Below are 21,788 nucleotides of genomic sequence, written 5' to 3'. Positions count from 1 at the left end.
TACTTCATTTTACATTTCTTTACACTTGCCTACGTACCGGGGGAATACAGTGCTTTTAAAAGTTATGTTGGTAACATTTATATCTAATTAACCTCCGTGTGCCAGAGTTACTCCTTACAAATTATATGGATATGTATCCTTATGGGGAATGAAATTTCTCATAACTACACCCCCATGAGTCCTATATTTGAAGAAATCGCTCAGTATACGTAGAAGAGCAGTTAGGATAGAAACTGTTTAAAGAGCCGACTTCTGTTACCATGGTAACCATAACCTCACCAGGCTCGATCCAGGGTTTATATGAACGCAATATAATTCTGGCATCGATTTTTTTCGCATTTGACCTTCTTTAAAAATAAAGAGAATCTCTACAGAATAAATTAATGAGAAAATATAAAATATTTTTTCTCCTTGTATTAGTCTGTTCTGGCAGAGCCAAAGCATTAGAAGTTATCTTAAAAGTCACATCAACAAAACAAGTAATATTTGTGTTAATAGCCACCTCCTCTTTTAAATTGTATGGATCTCTTAGTGCTTATATTCTGAAAGTACCAAATTTAAGATAAGAATTTGATATCAATAATACCGAGGGAAAAATATTAATTATGACCTAGGAAGTTTATTTTTCTTATGCACAATTCCATATGTCTTAAAATGAGACATAAAACACTGAAATTATAGAAGTTTATTTTTTAAAGCCCCTTTTTTACTATTATGTTTCAAATTATCTGGTGCTGAGTAAATTCCATCTTGGATTTGGAAGCACATAATGGACAATTTTCAACAAAGCAACAATACAAAATAATGATTTCAAACACAGTGTTTTAGAAAATATCTGGAAATAAGAACCTCATTTATGAAAGATGTGAGACAATCCGAAGCAAGAGAAGAACATATAGAAATATTTTGAGCAAATCTTTTAAAACGTTTAGTGTTAAGGTGCATTGGTAATATGAAGTATAATAATTCGAAATAGAACTTTTCAGCATCAATTGCTTTTCAATAAGGAAAAGAATAACAGAACAAGTACGAAATGCTTCATTTTTGCATATAATATTTTACTAGCTTTCAAAATGTACTTTTCTTGTCTGCATTACAATTATTCATTCTTATATATCTTTTGATCAGAACTGTGAAAGACGCATCCACTCATTTTCACACTCAGAAAGTTTGTGAATAGCAGGCAAGTTCATGCAGTTAATCTGTGATAAATACTTTGGCATATGTTACAAAATCTAAAAGAATAATTTATATGAGGCACAACATCTGCTTATAAAAAGAAGACTTGCTAATCAGATTTCATGTACTCTTTCTGTGCTCATTTTTCTGGATGGCAATAGGATAAACACCAGGCTACTGCACTAGTGTGCCATCTGCATCACAAAATCACACCTTGGCCAAAATTCAAGCACACAACTTTAATTTTTATTCCCAGAAAATTTCTGGCACAAAACCATAAAGGGCAGGTAGATTTAATGTATGGGTGCATTTAAAGGGAATGGTCTTTTTTTAGTATTGTTAGAGTTCTAGGCGTGAATGCAGAATAAACATGTCTTACGGAGCAGATTTAGTCCCTCTACCCCCACTATACACCTATAGCAACCAATACATATTTTTGCATAAGACATATAAAAATTTGAAATAGTTTCTGTCCTTCCTACCAGTTGCAAGCTCCCTGAGGACAGTAAGTCTTTAAATATTTAAGGCCCGTCACAGACTTTAGCATAGAGTAGGTGCTAAATAATTATTTGTGGCTGGAATGCATAGGAGTGAATCATAGAACAGCGGTGTTCCCTGGAAGGAGGCCATATCTATTTATATTTTCATTTCATGTATTTACTCTGCAGGCACATACCAGGCAGTGAATGTATTTGTGCTTGCTGATGGACAAATGAGTTCTATGTGTCATCCTGACAGCGATTTTCATGGTAGAAAGAAATAATTCCACAACATCGTATATTTTCTCCTAACTGCTATATCCTACAGTTTTTTAAAAACAAAACATCAAAAATGTTAAACTGTCCCTTATGGGAAAATGGTGTGAAGGAAAGGCAAGTAGAATTTTGATCTCCAAGACTCTTCATATCTCAAAATATTCGTTGATTTCAAAAGAAAGAAATAAAAAATACATACATATATTGAAAGAAAATATATTTGGAAAGTCAACATTGTAATTTTATAACAAAATTGGAACAGAAATGCACAGTAAATAAAGGGCTCATTAGGCACAAATTATTACATTGCTTCATATTGCCTAAGACCATGTAGAAGAAGGTATAAAATTGTATTGCTCTATGGAACCATCTAATTGCCACAGGTTTATGTCTAATTATCTCTCTGAAGCCCCTTGACATGTAAATGGGCTGAATTTTTATATAAAGATTTTTAATATCATTAGAATTATGAATTATAAAGATAATTTTTTCACAATGGGTTTTTCTTTGAAGTATGTACGTAAATAGCATTTGAAAAATTAATTGGGAAAACTGTTACTCACCAAAAACTACAGAAGTCTGAGAAACTGCCACAGCCAAGAACAGCCAAGGGAAACTTGACATCTCAATGTGATATGATATCCTAGATGGGATTCTGGAACAAAAAAGGGACAGTCACTAAAAACAAAGGAAATATAAATAAATTATGAGCTTAATAATAATGTATCAATATCGGTTAATTAATTATAACAAATATGCCATATTAATATAAAATATGAATAATAGGGGAAACTGGATGTGGGGTAATGGGAACCTTCTGTACCATCTCTTCAATTTTTCTGTAAGCATAAAGCTGTTTTAAAGAGTGAATTATATTAAAAATAAAGAAACGTGCCTTTCAGGGCACACACTTCCTTTTTCCCCTTGAGTTACAATGTAACTGCCTGGCATTGGTAAGTCCTTGACTCATTCTGCTGGAAGGTTCCAAAATTCTCTACATGCCTTCTCTGGTGTATATGTAAGTGTTTCTCCTTTCTCTGAATTTTTTATGGAAATTCTCTCTAGATATACAATCCTTAGTCTGTAAAACTACTGCACCATGCTCCAATTTCAAGTCATTAAACCCCTCCACAGATGGATACTTTTGTAAATAATAATAAATGGATCAATAAGGTTAAAAAAAAACTAATGAAATGAATTAAAAATTCCTACGTGTGCATGTGTCTTTCTGGTAGAATGATTTATAATTCTTTGGGTATATACCCAGTAATGGGATTGCAGCACTGTTCACAATAGCAAAGACTTGGAACCAACCCAAAAGCCCATTAATGATAGACTGGATAAAGAAAATGTGGCACATATACACCATGGAATACTATGCAGCCATAAAAAGGGATAAGCTCATGTCCTTTGCAGGGACATGGATGAAGCTGGAAACCATCATTCTCAGCAAAGTAGCACAGGAACAGAAAACTGAACACTGCAATTTCTCAATTGTAGGTGGGAGTTGAACAATGAGAACACATGGACACAGGGAGGGGAACATCACACATGGGGGCCTGTTGGGGGTGGGGGGGCTAGGGGAGGGGTAGTATTAAGAGAAATACCTAATGTAGATGATGGGTTGATGGGTGCAGCAAACCACCATGGCACGTGTATACCTATGTAACAAACCTGCACGTTCTGCACATGTACCCCAGAACTTAAAATATAATTTAAAAATTCATAATTAAACACCTAATGTTCATAAACTTTAAAATAATTTTAAAAACTTTAAATTATGACTATCCCTATATCATATCTCCATTTTCAAAAGTAATCTAAATGAACAGTTAAAAAAATTCCTAACAACAAAACGAGTGCATACCCTGCCACCAAATACACAAACACACACATAAAATAAATCAATGTTTATAATCTTTTAAATTATGAGAAAGGACTCCATCTTTATTAAACTTGTATAATACTAGATAATTTCTCCACAGTGAAAAAGAGTTTCAATAAAAAGTGTAAAAAATATGATAATCTGTGATTCTAAGGTAATACTGGACTAGTACTGGTCAGAAACAAGTTATAAGCTAAATATTATATTTATATAAAGATTTTTAATATCATTAGAATTGTGAACTATAAAAAATAATTTTTTTCACAATGAGTTGTTCTTTGAATTATATACTTAAATAGCATTTGAAAAATTAATTGGGAAAACTATTAGTCAGGATATGCTTTCAGGAGAATGAATTTTAAAGCTAACAGCAGCATTTAAATAAGTTGTTTTGGAATTAAGGAGAAACGAACCAGTTATCATGATTTTGTGTTTGATTTATCCAGTTTGTTTCTTCCTCTTCCAAAGGAGTAAACCAATGCAACAACAGGCAAAGGAAATCAGGGTGGCTGCAAGAGAGAAACTATCATCATCTATGCAATTTATTCTGGGCAGGGTAATAAGTATGAATACTGGTGGATAAGTGACTATAAATTGTTGATATAATCAATATGTTAACAATTGCAATGGGATTAAATGATTATTGGTGAAAGCATGTTAGAGAGAGTGGACTATACTGAGGTATCATTGAACAGAAAATTACTGAAAATTTGCACTTGCTTTAAAACTTACTGCCCAGTTTTCTGACTTAGGAGAATAATAATAATAATAAACATTTCCATTGATCAGTATGGTAAATATAGCAGAATGAGCCAATTTAGGGGAAATTCTTCTTAGCTAATGATGAGCTTAGTGTATTTGTGCTATAGAGTTTCCCTGTAGGTACTTAATTCTGAAAATATACAAGTCACTAAGTTTTGAATAAAGTCATATTTTATTGGTTATTAATTTTCTCTTGGAATGGTTATTTTAAGCAGAGCTGAGAAGGCTCAGGTGATTATGTTTTCTGAAGACTAAGGGCACAATAACTGTGAATGTCAACATTTAATGATACAGTAGAAGCGCTGGCCTGGAACTGGGAGAAGGAGCAGGATTAAGCAATATCATTAAAGAAGGATACAAGCGTATCACGTGACAAAGGAAGGCAAAACCAGAGGAAACCTGTCATGTGGACATGGTTTTTGCCTTATTATTAGAGAACCTGGTGAACAAACTGTTACCAGTGTCAGTAGCGTGAAAGGGCACTAGCTGTGTGATTCCTCTAGGTTCTACCCTCAGCATTGTTGTGCAGAGATCAAAAGGAAAACGTGAAAGCATCAACTCAGAATACAGGCAGCTGATATGGAGCCTTGAGGGAGGAGATTCTAAAGGTTCCTGAGTCAGGTATTCTCAACAAAATGGCAATGGCTATGCTGAATCTTAAAGGGAAAACATATACCTACCTGACAAAGAGAACCAGAACACAGAATTCCAGATGGAAGTAAAATGTAATTTGTAGATTGTTGTCAGTAAAAGGAGGATGTGCTCTGTGTGGCATTTGTACAGCAGATACTTCATGGGCTTTTCAAAGCCTAAAATACTCTATATCATATACTGTAAAGCTTTAATATATACAAATTTTAAAAACCAGTATGTTAGAGGATTTCTGGATAGAACGTAGGTTGTAATAAATGAATCTGTGATATAAGTGCCTGATATAATCTCACTAAGGGGTTGGGCAAAAAAGAGTCTGACTTAAGTAACTTTGGATAAGAGTATTTTGACTGGAAAATGTAAGAAAATAGTTGTATATAAATACTGTACTCTGTGAATTTGTTTCTCAGAAGGGTATGGGTTAAGAATACTGGAAAAACTTTACCTCTGTACTAGGATTAAAAAATAAGTAAGTAGGCTGGGCGCGGTGGCTCACGCCTGTAATCTCAACACTTTGGGAGGCCGAGGTGGGCGGATCACGAGGTCAGGAGATGGAGACCAACCTGGCTAACACGGTGAAACCCAGTCTCTAAAAAAAATACAAAAAATTAGCCGGGCGTGGTGGCAGGTGCCTGTAGTCCCAGCTACTCGGGAGGCTGAGGCAGGAGAATGGCGTGAACCCGGGAGGCGGAGCTTGCAGTGAGCCGGGATCGCGCCACTGCACTCCAGCCTGGGCGACAGAGAGAGACTGTCTCAAAAAAAAAAAAAAAAAAAAAAAAAAGTAAATGCTAGGTAATGGAAGCTAGATTTCTCACTATCAGAGAAACAAGTTATACATCAGGGAAGCTAGAATGAAACTTGGGATATTGGACCGGAGTCGGAGACATTGATATGAACTTCTGTTTAATAGGTAGATGGATAGATTAAGGAAATAGATGATAGAAAATTGCATATATGTGGATATACATGGGTTAGGCTATAAACATACTTTCTAGTTCTGTTTGCTTCTAGAAGCAGTAACATTCCAATAGATTTCTTCTTCTTGTTTTTTTTTTTTTTTTTAAACGGAGTCTGGCTCTGTCGCCCAGGCTGGAGTGCAGTGGCGCTATCTCGGCTCACTGCAAGCTCCGCCTCCCGGGTTCACGCCATTCTCCTGCCTCAGCCTCCAGAGCAGCTGGGACAACAGGCACCCGCCACCACGCCCGGCTAATTTTTTGTATTTTTAGTAGAGGCGGGGTTTCACCGTGTTGGCCAGGATGGTCTGGATCTCCTGACTTCGTGATCCACCCGCCTCGGCCTCCCAAAGTGCTGGGATTACGGGCATGAGCCACCGCGCCCGGCCTAGATTTTTAATCCTAAATGCTACTCTCTAATAAAGGAATCACACCTCCTTGGTGAAAGAACTGACTGATTTGAATGCTGGGTCAGGAAATCTGCAAGATGACCCTGGAACCTCTTGAAGTATAATACAATAAAGAAGTGTTAGGAAGCCTAAAAGGAGGCCACGTGTCAATGGGACACAGGAGCCAAGCTGGAGGAGCCCTGGACAATTCGAGCAGCAAAATAATGATGTGCTATTAGGTTATCACTCAAAAGGTAAAATAAAAAAGAATATCTTAAAATAAACAAGAATACCTTAATATAAATTACTTAAAAATAAATAAAGGAGAAGAGACAAGTTTTCCTTACAGAATCCCACGTCATATGTAGATACTGTTCCCTTCAGGAGGTAGACTTAAATCTCCTCCTATTAGGAGAGATCTGTATTCTGTATGTTACATGCATTCTGTGTATTATAAAAATATATGGGTGTATGGAAGGAAATAAAAGATTTAAAATAAAACATCTCTGAAACTAAATAATGTTGGCAACAAGATATTAAATTTAGTTTTATATTCTTCCACCCTGAGTGTGAAATATTCTTAGTCGCTTATGTTCAGAGTATGGAAAGAGAAAAAGATAGAAACTTTATGGAGGAGACATCTGAAGACAGTATCTCAACTAAGTGGTTAAGTTTAACGTCACCAATAGTAAGTCATGCTGACATCATGCACCCAATCCTATCACAGAATGCATCTCATCATGTGATGAGATAAGAAGGGCACTTAACAGTACCCTTTCTCCAAGGAGGCTGTAATTGGTCAATCCTTTCTCCAGGGAGGCATGATTCCTTTTATTGAAGAATAGCATTTAGAAATGAAGATTTATTGAGGTCTTACTGTTTCTAGGTGCAAACAAAACTAGAAAATATATGTTTGCAGTCTAATCTGTGCATACCCACCTATCTATAATTACCTATGTATCTATCTATCTGTCCATCCATACACTACCCTATCTATTAAAATTCTATCCCAGGATGCATCTCATCATGTGATGGTTTAAGAAGGACACTCAGCCAAGATGAAACATAAGGAAGTCGTCAGGCACTCCCCAACTGAGGGACAGTCATAAAAATATGTGACTAGTTCCTTTCAAAGATATCAAGGTCTTGAAAGCCAAGGAACTATTTCACATACTTTCACAGTTCAGAGAGAATAAGGAGACATTATATTAAATGTAATGTGGTACCCTTGATGAAATCCTAAAAAAGAAAAAGCACACAGTGTAAAAACAGATAAACTCAAATAAAATCTGGAGCTCAGTAAAAAGTAGGTTGCCAATGTTAATCTCTTGGAATTTAAACATCTCCTATAGTAACGTAAGCACCTAATATTAGGAGAAAGAAGGTCAAGGGTGTATGGAAACTCTGTTATCTCGGCAGTCTGACTATGAATATAAAACTATTCCTAAATAAAAACTTTTCTTAAAACATAGAAGAGTAATCCTTGCATGTTTTTAAAACTTTCTTTTCATGCATTCTGTATTCTGTATATTATGAAATACATGGGTGTATGGAATGAAGCAAAAGATGATTTAAAAGAAAATATCTCTGTAATAAGCTAAATGATGTTGGCAGTAATATATTAAATTTAGTTTTTTGTTCTTGAGGATTTTGTGTTGTCACAGGTATTGTAGTACTTTAGTCCTTGTGTTTTGTAACTACACACTTAACTGTATGTGGATGAGCCTTTCTATTGTTCTACGTATTCAGACGCTAATGTTTCCCTTGTGTTCCTTTCAACCCTGATCAAGAACTCTGTAGAATCTAGATATTTTGAGTACCATTATGTTTTCGGGTGATCCACAATGCTTTTCTCATGCATATCATGATTAGCATTTTCTCTTTTGGGAAGTGTGAAAATAATCTACCTCACTCTTCACTGAAATCATCACCATCATAAAGGATGTACTTGTGTTCATTTATTGACCTCAGATAAATGAGACATTAATGTTGGGACATAATCACAAACACATAGTCTTTAGCTACTAAAAAGTTGGAAAAAAATCCTGTACAATGCTCCAGTGAAATAAAAGATGGTCTAAGGAACAAAACGAATGTCTGCAGACACAGAACACAAAAAAGTTCAGATTAATAGTAATCCCACGAGATACAGAGAAAATACAGTGAAAGTACTGCCAGCCTCGTTTCTTTACCTGTTCAATCAGAATTCATTTTGCTCCGATAGCTCATAAAGATCTAGTCAGCAACTAGCAGAAAAAACTAGCAACTTTTTGGAAAATTATGCTTTTTATGCATTCTACAGATGTTAGTTTGAAAGTTACTTTAATTCACTTTAATACTCATAATCAGACAAATCAACATTCACATGTTCTCTGAAGTCCATGGAGTCGCAGATGGAATTTATATGATGATTTAAAACTTCACTTTATTTAGTTTTATCAAGCATGGCTGCTCTACCTTTCTAAGAAGAAATCCCCATTGCTATCTATCTTTTTTGATGATAAAATGTTTCTAGATGGATGCTTTTTGTGCTTTCCATCATAGCGGCATACTTGGAAAACAGCTCTCATCAATAAGTATGAGTTATGTTGCTTGATTGGCTACATATAGACAGCAAATCTAAGGATTCTACAGGTTCCTAATGAATAATGACTTTTCCAGAGTTTTTCCTTAGCAATTATTATCTACATACGTATCTTTTCTCCAAAGCAGAATAGAACATACATAAACATTTTTTCTTTGATTCTTCTTTGAGATTTAAAGAGATGTGATTTTAAGACAGATTTTGATAATTTAGAAAGAAATTTTCTGATGAAATAATCAGTAAAAAGATCATTTTAGTGGATTGCTACTTATTTTGATTACAGTTCTGAGTTCCAGCAAAGCATTAAATAATTAGTATTTAAAATAATTATTTCAATTTAGGTGGGAAAAAAAGCACAACAATTAATGACTCTTCCTATGGATTTCTAAATAGCTAGGCAGGATATTCCTGCTATTCAATCCAAGATGAACCTTTGAATCAGATAGTTTAGTTAATTTCAGCACAGTTATTATACTTCCTAAAATGTCATTTGACATTTTTCTTAAACAACTTAATGCATTAAAATGTATGTTTTACATTTTGAAAGCTTGTGGTGGCACTTTGGTGTAAGAAAGTACAAATGAAATATTTTATTGTGAAAGTAATTTAATGACCCAACAAATTTCTTTATAGCTACAAACCTGTATTAGTTCCTTTTTACCCTGGCATAAAGATACTACCCGAGACTGGGTAGTTTATAAGAAAACAGATTTAATTGACTCACAGTTCCACATGGCTAGGGAGGCCTCAGGAAACTTACAAACGTGGTAGAAGGGGAAGAGGAAGCAAATACCTTCTTCACAAGGAAGCAAAAGAGAAAAAGTATGCAGGGAAAACTGCCACTTTTGAAACCATAAGATTTCCTGAGAACAGATCATGAAAACAGCACGGAGGAAGCCACCTCCATGATCCAATCACCCCCCAACAGGTCTCTTCCTCTACACATGGGGATTACAATTAGAGATGGGGTTTGGGTAGGGACAGAAAGCCAAACTATATCAATACCCTAAAAACAATTGTGTGTGCCCACTAGGAGACATACACACTTAAAAGAAAATGAACTATGGTTTCATGAATCTTATAAATATATTCTAAGTGGAAAAAAAAAATCTAGCCCTAGAACTTTCCATACAGTATAAAACTATACTTATAGTCATGAAATATAAGCAAAATAATTTTTTTTTTTTTGAGAGTGACTCCCACTCTGTCGCCCAGGCTGGAGTGCAGTGGCGCCATCTCCGCTCACTGCAAGCTCCGCCTCCCGGGTTCACGCCATTCTCCTGCCTCAGCCTCCCGAGTAGCTGGGACTACAGGCGCCCGCCACCACGTCCAGCTAATTTTTTGTATTTTTAGTAGAGACGGGGGTTTCACCGTGTTAGCCAGGATGGTCTCGATCTCCTGACCTCGTGATCTGCCCGCCTCGGCCTCCCAAAGTGCTGGGATTACAGGTGTGACCACCGCGCCCGGCCAATAAAAAATATTTTTAAAAGATATTTACTTGGGTAATAAAATTATTAAAGAGAAGAACAAGATAAACAAATTATACGTACAAATGGTTTTCTGTGAGTGAGGATGCAGGAAAGATGACAGCATGAGACATGGAAGAAACATAGGAATTATTTCAATGATATTAATAATAGTTTGTTATTTGTTTTGCGCTCCACAGGTATTCAATTCTATCTTATGCTTCATGACTTAAGTGTATGTTGAACATATCTTCTTGTATATTTCAAATATTTTGTCAAAAGTGCATTTTTAAAAAGGCTTTGTTCATTGGATTTTTTATTTGAAATACTTCTGAATTATGAATCAAAAGGGCTCATGTCCTCGAAAACATGTACATATGCTTCGTGTTACCTGAGTCTTTAGGAAGATTTCCATCTTTTTTTCTGCTTAGGAGAGGGAAAATGCTCCATGTGTGTCTTCCCCGATGCTAACAACATTACTGATTTTGTTGATGATAATGCTCTATCTAAGCACTCAGACCAGGTTCTAATTCATTCTAATACCCCTTCAGAAAAGAAGAGTTGATAATGGAAATGCTAATGGTTTAGACCTGACAAATCCTTAGAACCAGCTACCTCTCTCTCTATGTCCCATGGGACCCCTCCACCCTAGAGTCATTTAATTTCTGGGGAATTGCTATGTATTGATTTTCTATTCTCTTTCATGATTCTCTTATTTTCCCTTCAGCAGTTTCCCTATTGAATCTGATCTGAGATCATTTGGCTCTTACTTAAGCTGACAAAATGAATACTTATAAGGGGAAATATCATTTCTAAATGAACTCTTAGTTAATTTACATAAAAGAGAATTGCTGTTTAAAAGTAGACGAGCCAATAGTAACATGATATATGTTAATAGAAAAGGATAATGGATGGCCTTAAACTTGATTTTGCACTTTTATATTATCATCTTTGCTTGCTTCACATTTTCAGTGGGATGTAGATATTTATATATGAAAAATTTAATTCTCATGTCATTGATTACAGTGTAGCTGAAATTAACTATACTTATCTCTTTAACAGCTATGTGTGGCAAAGCCTGAATTAATTTTGCACACTTCAGATATCAGATATAGATAAAGTGAGCTGACAATACCAATTTTGTCTTGGAGTAATTTTAAAGCTTTACTTCTCTATTTTGGTTTTAAAAATATAAAAGGCATCTCCAGTTACCTAGCATCTATCTTAATTACAAAGAAAGCATTTTTCATTTAACCTTGAATTTCAAAATATTTAATGAGAATCAAAAAGTACCTGTAAAGACTGGAGGCCTCAAATATGTAAAATGAATCTTCGCAAAATTTTTATGATTTTTACTCTGAGTTATTAAAAAAACATATATCCTTTAATGTCTCTAAATATCCTAGTGCTCCAAATTATTATACTTCTGTCATTTTTAAGTAACACAGAATCATCTACTTTATTACCATGAAGATCTTTATTACTAGATTTCATGCAGCAATAGAAAGAACATTTCTTTGTTTTGTTTTTTGTTTCTGTTTTTCTATAACCAACTTGTTAAAATTCCTATGCAATTCAGTTCAAGTGGGGTTTTGAAGAGCATTGAGAATCTAAACCTTTTGAAGCATAAGGTGTCGCTATAATGATTTGAGGAAAATATACAAAATTGAGGTTTCAAGCCAGAGGTTGATTTTGAATGTCAGGGGCTGTAAATGCACACACTGAGGATACAGTCATCTTTTCAAAAGACAAGCGAAACATAGATACCTGTCTGTACATATATGTATGGTTTTAAAAGACAAAGTCTCACTATATTGCCTACGCTGGGCTGCAGTGGTATTATCACAGCTCACTGCAACCTTGAACTCCTGGGCTCAGGTGATCTGCCCGACTTGGCCTCCCAAAGTACTGTGATTACAGGTGCAAGCCGCTGTGCCTGGCCCTGTAGAATTTTTTCTTCTCATTCTTTTTTTTTTTTTTTTTTTTTGAGAAAAAGTCTCATTCTGTCGCCCAGGCTGGACTGCAGTGGCGTGATCTCGGCTTACTGCAACCTCTGCCTCCTGGGTTCAAGTGATTCTTGTGCCTCAGCCTCCCGGGTAGCTAGGACTGCAGGCGCCCAGCACCACACCTGGCTAACTTCTGTATTTTTAGTACAGACGAGGTTTCACCTTGTTGGCCAGGCTGATCTCAAACTCCTGACCTTGGATGATCCACCCGCCTCGACCTCCCAAAGTGCTGGGATTACAGGCCTGAGCCACCGTGCCCGGCCTACAATTTTCATTATTATTATTATTATTATTATTATATATTTTTAAAATTAGCTCAGCATGGTGGTGGGAGCCTGTGGTCTCAGCTACTCAGAAGGCTGAGGCGAGAGGATCTCTTGAGCCCAGGAGTTCTAGGCTTCAGTGACCTCTCATTGCACCACTGCACTCCACCCTGGGTAACACAGCAAGACCCTATCTCTAAATAACGATAATAATAATAATAATGATGATTGCTGTAATTTTACATATCATGTTCCTACAAATCAAGTAGAACTATGGAATAGTCACATCAGCTACATCACTCCTATTTTATCATAAAATTTAAAACTTTTCCACATAATCCCAGGAGATTATAATCACATATCTTTAACCAATAGCTCTGTCATAGACCTATTGATGCTGCAATGGTTGCTCCCAAATGAATATTTATTAAGGTACATAATCACCTCAAATATAATTCATGGCCTATTTTCAGTTAAAGATTTTTGTGTGAGATTAAGTTTGCGTTGTCAATTAGCGATGATTGTCAGGGGACTCAAGGGAGTATTTAAGGAGGTGAAAATCCAATCTAGAAATCTAAGTGAGAAATATTAATCAGATATCAGGGTGCCTGCTTGTTTTTGTTTTGATATAAATGATGACTTGCTTAAAAAATGTCCATGGAAATGAAAGCTAAAATAAGGAAGAAGTGATGTTGTAGAAGTAAAATTAACTGTGGTTAACGATTTAAATAATGTGGGAGAATAAGAAGAGTAAATGTTAAAATCTAAATTTTGAAATTTATTGACTTGGCATCTTATTTATTCAGTATTAAACCATTCTGGACAATAGTACAGAGGTTCTTCAAAAAATTAAAAATAGAACTGCTATGTGATCTAGTAATCTCAGCACTGAGTATATAACTAAAGGAAATGAAATCAATATGTTGGAGAAATCTTCACTCTCATGTTCAATGCAGCATTATTTACAGCAGTCAAGATATGTAAATGACCTAAGTGCCTATCAGCAGATGAGTGGATTAAAATAATGTAATTTATATACACTCTGAAACACTATTTGGCCTTAAAAGACGAAGGAAATCTTGTCATTTGTGACAACACAGATGAACTTGGAGGGCGTTAAGTTAAGTGAAATAAGCCGGCACAGAAAGGGAAATAGTGAATTATCTCACTTATACATGAAATCTAAAAAAGTTGAACTTATAGAAGTATAGAGTAGACATCAGGAGTGGCAGTTCATGCCTGTAATCCCAGCAATTTGGCTGAGGCAGGGAGATGGCTTGGGGTCAGGAATTTGAGAGCAGCCTGGGAAATATACCAAGACCTCATCTCTATAAAAAATTTATCTAAAAAAAGAAATGCACGCCTGTGGCCCTCGCTGCTCAGGAAGCTGAAGTAAGGAGTATTGCTTGAGCTCAGGAGTTTAAGGGTGCAGTGAGCCAGGATCATGCCACTCCACTCCAACCTGGGCAACAGAACAAGATCCCATCTCTTAAAAAAAAAAAAAAAAAGAAGTGGAAAGTAGAAGGGCCTGGGGCCTATGAGATCTTAGGGAGATCCAATCAAAGGATATAAGATTTCATTTAGGTGGGAGATATAAGTACTGGTGATCTGTTTCCCAACATGGTGACTATGGTTAATAACAATATCTTTTATTTTGAAATTTGCTGAGAGTAAATTTTAAGAGTTTCCTTAAAATTTTATCTTTATAAATGGTGAAAGAAAAAGGATAAGTATGTGAGGTAATGCATATGGTGATTAGCTAGATTGAGCCATTACACAATGTAAATGCATTTCAAAACATTTGCCAACTGAAAAATAAAATACATATATAAGAATGGGAAAGTTCAAAAGGAAGAGCTTTAAGGGAAATGGTGACAGTGAAAGATGAAAAACATAGCTTATGAGAGTATCTCAGTTTATAGACAGTCATCTTGAATTGTAGAACTGGATCTTGGGACTAAAAACACAGGCTTAGCCATCTGTTAACAGACCACAAATCACAGAAGAAAGTGTGGCAATTGATTAGTTCACCAATGAAAAGAGTATTAAAAAAATGTAAGTACTTCGGAAAAATAATACTTGACATTTTAGTTTGTAGGCTCAGGGAAAGCAGAGAAGAAGATAAAGAGAAGAAACAGAAACAGGGAATCTAGATCATTTTTGCAGTGATAAATATGTATCACACACTTGCTAGCATCATGCTAGGGGTTATACATGCCACAAAATAAAACACAGTGTCTGTCCTTGAGCAAGTTATGCTTGGAAGATAAAGCTGTTAAATGGACAATTAAAATATACAGAGAGGCAATCCATAACTGCAAACATGGTGCCATGTGTGCCCCTAGAACGGATCTTCACCCCGAAATAGAGTCATAGAGATGAAACTATTGTTGATTTGAAGAGATGATATCTTCATTAAAACAAAAAAGATATAATCAAGTCTATGAAAGTTTCAAGAGTAAAGCTAAGACGATTGTGTCAGTTGACACAGATGCCAATAAAATGAACAGCTAACAACACACAAACATATATGAACCTAGGAGCTCAGTGATGTCTATCAAGAAAGCATTCACAATTTGGCACTAGAAGAGGGAGGGTAGAATGCAGGAAGTACTAAATGCTGTGTGGATAGCAGGGACATTGAGACATCTAGTACGGGGGATTCTTCTGAGAAGCTTGTTATTGAAAAGGGGGAAAACAAAGCTATAAATAATCATGAGCATTGAAGATAAGGAAGTTTATATTTTTAGGTGCAAGTAAACATTGCTTTGGATATTTAGTATATTTCTAAAATATATATGACAGCCTGCATTACCAGTTTCTATCCTATGGTTTGAATGTGTCCCCAAAAAGTTGAGGGGTTGGAAATTTAATCCCCATTGCAACAATGTTGGGAAGTGGGACCGAATAAGAAGTGGCTGGGTCACGAAGGCAGAGACATCCTGAATGGATACAATGTCATTGTTGTGAGGGTGGGTTAGTTATCAGGAGAGGGGTCATTATAAAGCCAGTCAGCCCCCAGCGTCTCGCTCTGTCTCAGGTGCTCACTCCCTATGTGATGCCTTCCACCATCTCCAGATACCAGTGCCATGATCTTGATCTTCCTAGTTCCAGAATTGTGAGTAATACTTTTTTTCTTTATAAATTGGCCAGGATGTATAATAGTATTCTGTTATAACAACAGAAAACTGACTGAGACACTTACCTTCCCTTTGAAATGTAAACTCTGAAATAACCAAAGCAAGATCCACTTTTTCTAAAATGTGGAAATCTGCTCTATTTAACAAAATAGCCTACTTTGCAGAAACTCTGTTTAAAGTAATATAAATATTTCTGAAGGTGTCTCGGTGTACAGTGTGATGTCACACAAATTTACAAGTTAATAATGTGTGATTCAATACAGGACTAAGTGGTGACTTCTCAGTGTTCAAATAATATATAGGACAAATATATACACAGTAAAGAATATAGGACCCTGAGCCTAAGCTTAGCTAGACTAGACACTACGTGTAAACCATAATACATTTACTGTAAGCATATAGAAAATTTAAATAGTTTAAAATGTTTTTGTTTGTTTTTAAAATTCTCATGGTATAACAAGTCAGGCTGTTTTTAAAAATCCTGGAATAAGTGTGTGTGTGTGTGTGTGTGTGTGTGCGCGCGCGCACATGCATGTGTGTGTGTGTGTAGGGAGGTAGGTCATGATACATCAGTCAGTGCCACAGGCAACAAGGCTTCATGGACATGCTTTTATGTAGCTCTGTTTTACTAACAAGCGTTTGAATATAAGGCTTGTAATACAATTTAATAGGGTTGAGTTGTGTAAAACTATTATATCTTGAATGGCAAAGAAGTACAGAAGCTATAAAAGAAGTTATAAACTAATTTAGAAGTATTTCTTACTTATTGTGTTACTTCTAGGAAAATGCTGCCTGCAGTATGTACAGTTTTTGTGTGACTCCCCACTGTAGACCCCATCAACTTAATCAAATCACTGTACCTTGTGCTTGCCAACCTCATTATCGTGAAGTATTATGTAGTTGTCTTTTAAATTCATTAGACAGAAACCTTCAATTTAAAGCACATTAATTTCTTTACTTTTCAAAAACCTTCTGCCAGAGGTAGAAATTTATAAGGGTTAATTCATTATTCAAAAAGAAATGCGTTTGATTTGGAATTTTGTTTTGGAGTAATCGCTAAAGCAGTTTTACCTACAAAATTAAAGAAGCTTGTTCTACAGAGTTCCTCACTTACTTCTGTATCTAACTGTATTTTATTTTTAACAAATTTTATTCTTTTATTTCAAGTAGTATTTCTCAACGTGGGAATCTTGGCACTTTTAGACAGTCAATTCCTGGGGTGTGTGTTGGGAGGTATCTTGTGCATTGTATGCTGTTTATCAGCACTCAGCCTCTACCCACTAGATTCCACTTGATGAGAAATTAAAAAATGTACAGATATTTCCAAAATTCCCTAGCAGGGGACTGAGAGTCAGCCACATTGGGAATCACAGACTTAAAGGCTCCTGTCTTCTCAAATTTTATAAGCTCCAGTCACACATGTGGCCTGGATAGCAACCAAAAGAAGCATCAGAGAAGGTATAATATTTACCTTTGTTATAACCCAGAATACTACGTGTAGATGTTTTTAAAATGCATACATATTTGTGAATTTTAATTAGCAAAATATATCAGAAGTTAACTCCTTTTGGCTAACAAGGAAATGACAGACTTACTAACTTGTAAGTAATGGACAGTTTCAAATAAACTCCATTTAACAAAATAGCACCGATTACACAGAGAATGTTGTTAAAATGATGGTGAACTATGAATTCAGGCTATATACACCATTATGTGTTAGACGCAATCAAGAGAAAAGCATTGTGTCTAGAAGTGGATGTTTCTACATTGACAAAGTTAAATCTAATATATTAGGTTTTTTGTGCCAGGTAACAAACTCTTTCTTCCACAAACTGAAAATCTGATGAAGAAATATAAATCATTGAATCTAGTTGTATATTGCTATCAATGCATTCAGTAACAATGTAAGAAGGTTACTTTTCCCATCTTAGAGAATTTATTAATATCAAGAGGTTTATAAAACAATAATGTATATAGAAGCACTATCCAAAAAATTGTTGATAAAGATAACCTCCTGCACATGAGAACTCTTTGCTTTAAATCATTTTAATGTTTGTTTGTGGTATTCTTTATTTCTTTCTAAAAATTTGTATACTCATTTGGAAATGGAGAAAATGGCAAGAGATAAAAATGTAAACTATGGCAAAATAAAAAAGGTAAATTATTTGCTTTAGAGATCACTGAAAAATCAATGTCAATTTAAGTCCAGGTTTCTAAGTAGTTTGACTGTTTCTAGAAATAGTGAATAAAGTATGATTTTAAATTGTGTATGAATTCAAGTATATTTGCTGTTTAATTAAATAACTAATATAACTTTGTAATAATGAAAGAAAATAGATACATTTGATAAATGTTTAACAAATGTCTACACTGTTTTAGATTTTTCTGATTTGTCTTTCAGTATAACCTAGGATTGTCTTTAACTAAAATATCAATATGTATTTTTAAATATCCACTTTGGGGACAATTCATTGAATACTATCGTATTGTTATTGGATTAAAATTAAAATGTCATTTGTTTAAAAAGAAAATGCAACTATATAGTCTGATTAATGCTATTGTATTAATTAAAGCCATTAGCAAGCGTAAAACTGTTCCCTAAATGTCTCTCAATAAATCTATTTTCTTATGTGAAAGGAGAAGATACCACACGGAAGCCATTAGCAATACTCAATATTGAAACAATAAGTTTTCTATTGCAGAATGAACTCTAGAAGTTAAATTACTATTAAAAAGAAGACTTGTGTATGTGTGTGTGTGATAGAGAGATGAGGGTAGGGAGTAGGGAGACAGTGTATGAGGGACAGGGAAAGATTGAGATTGAGAGAAAGAGAGAGAGAGAAAAAACATTTAGGGTTTATGGGTGAAACATGTCGTCCAGATCAGGACTTCATTATCTCGGTTTTGCTGAGCTTTCTGGAGTACTGGAAGTCGTGAAATTCTAGAGAAAAGAGTGTCTAACTGGTCATGAGTACTTTTCTAAGAAAAGGAAATATCTTTCCCCTACCTGTCTCCCCAAAATATAAAGATTCAGTGGCCTAGAAATGTAAATATTGTTTATAATTAACTGCTTTTGGTAAAATGAATTCTGATGAGGATAGTGTTTAGTGAAATAGAGGGAAAAATTCTACCTAATTGTTGTAGTCCACATGTACTTAACTAATATGCCAATTAATTGACTAACTGGTACAGCTTTGAAATTAATGTAATTTTAAAGTTATTTCTATTTTAAAAATTATTCCTCATAACTCATCATTATTTCAACTGCTCTGCAACACCACAAAGATGAAAAATATCCATTTTCAGCAACACTTAAGAAGCAATAATGGCTCATACTTATCAGTAGCTCACTGTGTGCTCAATACTGAGCTGAGTGCTTTTCATGAGATCTCATTTTTCCTTTAATCTTTCCAACAATGCAGTGAAGAGAAACTATTGGGATATGCATTTTATTACTAGATGAGAAAACTTAAGCTCAAAGGGATTAATCAATTTTCTAAAGTTCAAGGGATTCCTGTAGGAAAGGTAGTATTCTTCAAATGTGGAGTTCTTGCTAGTTTCACACTGCTGCTACTGATTTCTCCAGCACTACAATATGTTCAAGTGGTATTGAATTACTTAGTAAGATCAAATTAGTCAACAGGGACCACTAGAAAATATTCCAAATTTCATGAGCCATTGCATCAACAACGTTTTCTGGATGGTCATGGTTATGCCAATAATTTCTTTCTTCCAGAATTTTCAGCCAAAAGGAGTTGAAGTCCTTTAAAACATGTGTAGCAAGTTTTTCTACAAATCTACATCAGATAATTTTCCAAGTTATTGTATAGGATCTCATGGTCGTCAAAATCTGAAATATTAATCAATTTAACAATTGGCACAATTGCCTTTACCATGTCATGGTAGTCAAAAAGTGTTGGAAAGGCACGGTAAAATAATTGATATTTTTTCAACTTGTCCACTCAGGGAAAGACATGGTTTTGTTGCAGGACGGGTGAGACCCAAAATTAAGGCTTAGCCTGGGAGAGTTCTTGGTTTTGCCAAATAAAGAATTCAAGGGCTAGCTGGTGGTGTTAGACAGCAATCTTGTATGGGAAGGTACTGCTCCTTGCAGAGCAGGTATAACTTACAGGCAGTGGGTGCTTGGCAAATGTATTTATACTCATGTAAACCCACTTCAATTACATGCAAATTAAAGGATGAATCAATGCAAATTGAGGGGCATGTTACTTAAAACTGTCTAGGAAATATGCAGTAACTTCTGCGTTGTTGCCATGGAAAGGGTTGGTAACTTCCAGGTCGTTGCCATGGTATTTATAAACTGTTGTGGTGCCGGTGGAAGTGTCTTATCCTAATGAGAAATGAAGGCAGCTAGGGATTGCTTTTGTTGCTGTCTGCTGGTTCCTGCTGTTTTTTTCACTTTTTCCTGTCTGGACCAGATCCAGTTTTGGTCAGCAGGATAACTAGAAAACAAGTCTTGCCAGTCTCCTACCTCATTATCAAAGCATGTCCCCATCAAGTACTTACTTTTCACACTAAAATGGCTTAAATAATGCACCTTCTGTTCAGAGCACTGGCAGAATGTAGAGACAAATGGCAGGATCATCAAAATCTCAGATTATGAAGATACACCAGAATTATTACACATAAAAACACTTACGGACAAGCAACTTCTTTTTTAGAGAACTGCCTTGACGAAACTTATTATTTTCTATGCCTGTCATAATCATACTTTATCTTATTAAATTCAAATTCATTTAATCTAAGTAAAATGTTTGCCAAGTAGATGTTTTTGTTTCTATTATTTAAACATGGAAACTGGGGTTAGAAAATGTAAAAACATTTGCTTAAAATTTGTTTTTCTGATGCTATCTTCTGTTTTCCTCTTTATCTTTTTTCCAGTTCATCCTAATTTCAGAAGAGGCAATCAGATGCCATATTTTAATATACTCTATTGTTTAATAAGGTAAACTAAATCATATAATTTCACTGTTGAATATGTCTTAGAGAACATAGCAACAGGATAAATAATGAAAGAATGAAATCACTGGAATACTAAGACCTCCAAAGTCCATAAGCCATCTTTTAAAGACATACAAAATATGTCAAAGCTGCCATGTAGAAGAGGATATTGACTTATTTTACATTACTTCAAGAAGAAAAACTTAGAAAAGTAAATAAACTCAATGGAGAAACATAGTTTAGAAGAATTTTCTATCGGCCAAACTAAAATGACTTTTCTTATAAGATACTTAGATTGCTAGACTGCTGGTATTCAATCACATGGGCAGTGTCATTGGAGATAAGATGTGCAGCAACTTTACTGTCCAATATTTTCTTCTGATAGGTGATGGGTTCACTTACAGGCAACTCAGATGTTAATTCTAGAAAGGCCAATACTAAGTACATCCTACATATACATGGGCATTAGGAGGCAAATTATTCCTGATATCAAGTTATCTAGTTAGAGTTAACATCTCCATGGAAATCACACCAAAGATTGATGAAACAGTCTTGTCTTTGGCATACAATATCTTTGTTCTCTGGTTCTTTAGCTAGTTAATGTGTTCAAATTTCCAAATTAGGTGTTGCTTTGTGAATATTTCTGTCACTCCCTCTACTGTAATAATTATTGATCTAGGCTGAGGCAATCACTTCCTCAGTCGAGCAATTTCTCCACTGTAATTATTTACTTCTCTGTATACCATGTCTAAAACATAATTTGCTACATTGACATGACAATAAAAGGATGTTT

This window comes from Pan paniscus, chromosome 22, assembly GCF_029289425.2.
Source record: "Pan paniscus chromosome 22, NHGRI_mPanPan1-v2.0_pri, whole genome shotgun sequence".
Classification (NCBI taxonomy): Eukaryota; Metazoa; Chordata; class Mammalia; order Primates; family Hominidae; genus Pan; species Pan paniscus.
Note: the sequence above shows the minus strand (reverse complement) of the source record.